A 6,717-nucleotide genomic window follows, 5' to 3' on the forward strand; every position below is an offset into this window, starting at 1 on the left:
GTGGCAGTGGACGAAAGGCTGGATATGAGTCAGCAGTGTGCCCTTGTTGCCAAGAAGGCCAATGGCATTTTGGGATGTATAAGTAGGGGCATAGCGAGCAGATCGAGGGACGTGATCGTTCCCCTCTATTCGACATTGGTGAGGCCTCATCTGGAGTACTGTGTCCAGTTTTGGGCCCCACACTTCAAGAAGGTTGTGGATAAATTGGAGAGAGTCCAGCGAAGGGCAACAAAAATGATTAGGGGACTGGAACACATAAGTTATGAGGAGAGGCTGAGGGAGCTGGGATTGTTTAGCCTGCAGAAGAGAAGAATGAGGGGGGATTTGATAGCGGCTTTCAACTACCTGAAAGGGGGTTCCAAAGAGGATGGCTCTAGACTGTTCTCAATGGTAGCAGATGACAGAACGAGGAGTAATGTTCTCAAGTTGCAGTGGGGGAGGTTTAGATTGGATATTAGGAAAAACTTTTTCACTAAGAGGGTGGTGAAACACTGGAATGCGTTGCCTAGGGAGGTGGTTGAATCTCCTTCCTTAGAGGTTTTTCAGGTCAGGCTTGACAAAGCCCTGGCTGGGATGATTTAACTGGGAATTGGTCCTGCTTTGAGCAGGGGGTTGGACTAGATGACCTTCTGGGGTCCCTTCCAACCCTGATATTCTATGATTCTATGAGTGCCCCAGGGGTCGGTCTTGGGGCCGGTTTTGTTCAATATCTTCATAAATGATCTGGAGGATGGTGTGGATTGCACTCTCAGCAAATTTGCGGATGATATTAAACTGGGAGGAGTGGTAGATACGTTGGAGGGCAGGGATAGGATACAGAGGGACCTAGACAAATTGGAGGATTGGGCCAAAAGAAATCTGATGAGGTTCAATAAGGATAAGTGCAGCGTCCTGCACTTAGGACGGAAGAACCCAGTGCACAGCTACAGACTAGGGACCGAATGGCTAGGCAGCAGCTCTGCAGAAAAGGACCAAGGGGTGACAGTGGACAAGAAGCTGGATATGAGTCAGCAGTGTGCCCTTGTTGCCAAGAAGGCCAATGGCATTTTGGGATGTATAAGTAGGGGCATTGCCAGCAGATTGAGGGACGTGATGGTTCCCCTCTATTTGACATTGGTGAGGCCTCATCTGGAGTACTGTGTCCAGTTTTGGGCCCCACACTACAAGAAGGATGTGGATAAATTGGAGAGAGTCCAGTGAAGGGCAACAAAAATGATTAGGGGTCTGGAACACATGACTTATGAGGAGAGGCTGAGGGAACTGGGATTGTTTAGTCTGCGGAAGAGAAGAATGAGGGGGGATTTGATAGCTGCTTTCAACTACCTGAAAGGTGGTTTCAGAGAGGATGGTTCTAGACTATTCTCAGTGGTAGAAGAGGACAGGACAAGGAGTAATGGTCTCAAGCTGCAGTGGGGGAGGTTTAGGCTGGATATTAGGAAAAACTTTTTCACTAGGAGGGTGGTGAAACACTGGAATGCGTTACCTAGGGAGGTGGTAGAATCTCCTTCCTTAGAAGTTTTTAAGGTCAGGCTTGACAAAGCCCTGGCTGGGATGATTTAATTGGGGATTGGTCCTGCTTTGAGCAGGGGGTTGGACTAGATGACCTCCTGAGGTCCTTCGAACCCTGATATTCTATGATTCTATGATTCACAGAGTCACTGCTTCCAAAGGACAGCACACCCCAGCATACCAGTTCCACATCAGATCACCGGTCGGCTTAACACACAACGCTCAGATATGTTTATAGTAAAATCAAGTGTCAGTTTATTTAACAAAGCACAGAGATTCAAGTGATAGCCAGTAGAAGTATTGGAAATACATGCTTACCTATAAAACAAAATCATAGCGTGCATTCTACAGCCTAGATTTCACGTCTTGCAGAGAAATGCTTGCCTGAATCCTTGCAGCATTTTGCCACCAGACTTGACTGGGATCCTCCTTTCATGAGACAGACACACTGTCAGCTTGTCTCCCAGGTGAAGGACCCAGTGTGTTTCTTTGCCCCTCAAGATTTACCAGTTTCATCCTTTGTCTATATTCATGAACAGGACACCCCTCGCTGTTTGTTCCATCCTGCAGACTCTCTTATTTAGCCGGTGACTCAGTATACAAATAGGCCTACAATTGTGGGCCAGTGGTTTTCAAACTTTTTTCATTTGTGGACTCCTAAAAATTTCGAGTGGAAGTGCAGACCCCTTTGGAAATCTTAGACATAGCCTGGGATCTGCAGATCACAGGTTGAAAAAACACTATTCTATGGTAGTGACAATCTTTCACAGACCCCCTTAGACAGTCTGTGGATACCAAGGGGTCTGCCGACCACAGGTTGAATCCACTGCAATGGACAATAGTCAAATGACCAGACAGGGAGATAGGCATCAGATATCTCCTCCCTAAAAGGAACATTTCCAAGGTACATCACCTCCTGGTGACTTGACAACTCCAATTCCTTAAGAATATAATGTTCAGTACACATACGTAAGCCCTTAAATATTAGCCATACATACATTTCACAATCATTATGTCAACCAGTGGGCTACTGGCTCTCAATGGAGACCTCACATGCCACCCTTTGGTGAACTAATATGCGTATACCCAACCCAGGGGATGACTGTAAATCCCTACGCACCCCTTGCCCACTGCCATTTGGCACCAATGGGTCCCTGGGTCCCACACAGAGCCCACCCTACCAGTCTTTGGCTGCTGTCTGACAAACTCAGTCCTGGAGTATGCAGGCATAAGTCCTTTGCTATCAATGGGCAACGGGCATTCTTGGTTTAAACCATGAACATAAGGACATAGTAATGGCCTTACTGGGTCAGACCAAAGGTCCATCTAGCCCAGTATCCTGTCTTCCAACAGTAGCCAATGGCAGGTGCCCCAGAGGGAATGAACAGAACAGGTAATCATTAAGTGATCCATCCCCTGTCGCCCATTCCCAGCTTCTGGCAAACAGGGGCTAGGGACACCATCCCTGCCAATCCTGGCTAATAGCCATTGAGGGACCTATCCTCCATGAACTTATCTAGTTCTTTTTTGAACCCTGTTATAATCTTGGCCTTCACAACATCCTCTGGCAAAGAGTTCCATAAGTTGACTGTGCATTGTGTGAAGAAATACTTCCTTTTGTTTATTTTAAACCTGCTGCCTATTAATTTCATTTGGTGACCCCCTAGTTCTTGTGTTATGAGAAGGAGTAAATAATACCTTCTTATTTACTTTCTCCACACTAGTCATGATTTTATAGACCTCTATCATATCCCCCTTAGTCATCTCTTTTCCAAGATGAAAAGTCCCAGTCTTATTAATCTCTCCTCATACGGAAGCTCTTTCATACCCCTAATCATTTTTGTTGCCCTTTTCTGAACCTTTTCCAATTCCAATATATCTTTTTTGAGATGGGGTGACCATATCTGTCTGCATGCAGTATTCAAGAAGTGGATGTACCATAGATTTATATAGAGGCAATATGATATTTTCTGTTTTATTATCTATCCCTTTCTTAATGATTCCCAACATTCTGTTCGCTTCTTTGACTGATGCTGTGCATTGAGTGGCTCTTTTCAGAGAAAAAAGAAAAGGAGGACTTGTGGCACCTTAGAGACTAACAAATTTATTTGAGCATAAGCTTTCGTGAACTATCCACAATGACTCCAAGATCTCTCTCTTGAGTGGTTTACAGCTAATTTATACCCCATCATTTTATATGTACTGTTGGGATTATGTTTTCCAATGTGGATTACTTTGCACTTAGCAACATTGGATTTCATCAGCCATTTTGTTGCCATCACCCAGCTATGTGAGATCCCTTTGTAGCTCTTCGCAGTCTGTTTTGGACTTAACTATCTTGAGCAGTTTTGTATCATCTGCAAATTTTGCCACCTCACTGCTTACCCCTTTTTTCAGATCATTTATGAATATGTTGAATAGGACTGGGCCCAGTACAGACCCCTGGGGGACTCCACTATTTACCTCCATTCTGAAAACTGACCATTTATTCCTACGCTTTATTTCCTGTCTTTTAACCAGTTACCAATCCGGGAGAGGACCTTCTCTCTTATCCCATGACAGCTTACTTTGCTTTAGAGCCTTTGGTGAGGTATCTTGTCAAAGGTGGAATCAAGTGGAGCTAGACTAGGGCTGAATATGGTCTACTATTGCTCTGGAAATGTAAGACCCCATACATTCACAGTAGAGCCTAGAAACACGAAGTGGAGCAGCTCTACTATGTGACCCAGTTGCTTTCCCTGTCAAAGAGGTTTGTTGCACATAACAATTTCAGGCATTTTGTCCAGTCAAGTTTGAAACATGCTAAGACATGAGGCTCCCACCACATTCTTTGCTGAGGATGTCACAGGCCAACAGACTCTTCTGAACTGTTCCCTTCTGTCTTCACACTCTCAATTTCTTCCTTTAGCTACCCTTCCTTGGCCTGTCTCAAACAATGCCTGTCCTTCCGTGATGGGTACATGTTTGTAGCTGACAATCAAGCCAAGATACACATATTTTGGTCCAGATCCTCAGCTGGTATAAAGGGACATCTCTCTGTTGAAGTCCATGGAGCTGGGCCCAATTCCACCAGCTAAGGAGACTTGTTCTTTATGCTTAGTATACATCAAGCCAGATTAGAAATCCTATAACTAGGCTGGGTGCTTGGCAAATGTGGGCACCCAAAAAGATGTTGCAGATAAGTTACAGTTTATTGGTGAAAGTTTTACATGAAGAGCACGATCACAGTAAAACGCATGGATTGTTGCTTTACACCAATATACAGGATTCACTAGCATTACCAAATTTACTGACATTCTCTGAGCACTCAGGAGTGAGATCTACAATGGCAATGAATCGCCTTTGACTCCTCTGAGTTAAATAGGCGTTCGGCACTTGAACACCTTTGTGAATCTCATCCCAGGAGTCTTGGTTCTCCAGCTCCTGTCTGAGCATCCTGTAGCCACCACCGTTCCACAGTGTTTGGAAGGCCTGACTGGCAAATACTAACAGTGCTATAATGATTTGCTTTGTAAATGAAGTCAGTTGATCTGGCCCATCCATTTTGGATTGACCTCTCCATGAGAAGTCCTAAGGCATGTACAGCATATATGTGACCGTATAAACTCTCCCACTTTTGTTCGCCCCAAAGTCTTGGTTTATAATATGGAGGAGACTTTTTCCAGGACTTTAAACATGTTTTGCTAAGACAATCGCTATCACCAATTTTTTAGTGGCCTGGTCTCCTCCCGTGTTATTCTTCTGGTCTTATAGAATGATTTTAACATTACACCACATTAGCCAGCTCACACACATAGCACATTAAATATGCAGCCACCTGGTCATATGTTAGCAGTTTACTTTAAAAGAAAGAGACAAGTATTGAATCAATAGCCGAGCTGAAAGGCCCCAAGGTCCAGAGCCTCAAAAGTATTTATGCACCTAACTCCCATGGATTTAAATTGGTGGTAGGCAGGCCATCCCTAGGGGGATTCAGGGCCCGGGACAACACTTTCCCCTCCGCCCCATGCCCCGCCCCCACTCCACCCCTTCCCCAAACCCCGCCCCGGCTCCACCCTGCCACGCCTCTTTCCACCCCTGCTCTGCACTGTCCCCGCCCCTTCCCCCAAGTCCCACTTGACCTCTTCCAACCCCTGGTCCGCCCTGTCCCCATTCCACCCTTTTCCCCAAGCCCCTGCCCCTGCCCTGCCTCTTTCCGGCTTCCGCCCCCTCTCCCGAGCAACCCGGGAGCCAGCGGGACGGGCTGAGGCTGGGTCGCTTGCTGCTACTGGCACCAGGCCCCCCACTAACCCTCCAGGCCACCCTGGACCCTGCGTCCCAAAACACGGGGGCCCCCACAAAGTGCGGGGGCCCCCCAAAGCATGGGGCGTGGGGCGGTTGCCCCGGTTCGTCCTATGGGTGGGATGGCTCTGGCGGTAGGTGCCTAATACATTTGAGGATCGGGGCCCAAATCACCAACCTTTTCTCCTTGGCATAAACTGTGAGTGCATTTGTCAACCTTCCTCTCTCAAAGGGGCAGCTTCTGGTAGCTGGGGCAGCTGCTGAGCATGGCAATGGCTGCCGGGTGGGTTAAACAATCAGGAGAATGACTTCAGCTATGACAATGCACAGGCCATAAATTAAACCAAAGGGTGTAGATTAGGATGTGCAAAATAAACTAGTGACACAGGCATAGCGGGTGAAGTAGAAGAATGTGATTGACCAGCTAGGTTTTGTGCAAACCAGCTAGCCAAGATCAGGAGAAAATCTGTTTCTCAATGGGATTGAGATGCTTCAGTGGCTCCCTGCTCAGGGGTGAATTCTTCTGGACACAACAGTCAATCCTTATGACAGACAAGAAAATGAAAAATGACAAGCTTTGCCGGTGCTCAGCCCATCACAAAGAAATCCTATACCGGGTCATGCAGCTAGTCACCCTGTAGGAGAACTACAGAGAACTGCTATGTGAAACCAGGTCTGAATGAGGCCAGGTTCCAATATGGCAGCACCTAATCATCGAATAGTAGGACTGGAAGGGGCCTCGAGAAGTCACCTAGTCCAGTCCCCTGCACTCATGGCAGGACTAAGTGTTCTCTAGACCAGTATTATCTAACTCAGGAGATTAATGCTCAGTAAAAGAAACCACAAAGCAGGTCCCTTATCAACACTTTTGCCTGCATTAATAATACAGCAGCATGCCCAAAGCCGCTCGACTGTAACTAGATAGGG

The sequence above is a fragment of the Lepidochelys olivacea genome, assembly GCF_965140295.1.
Source record: "Lepidochelys olivacea isolate rLepOli2 genome assembly, chromosome: 2".
Classification (NCBI taxonomy): Eukaryota; Metazoa; Chordata; order Testudines; family Cheloniidae; genus Lepidochelys; species Lepidochelys olivacea.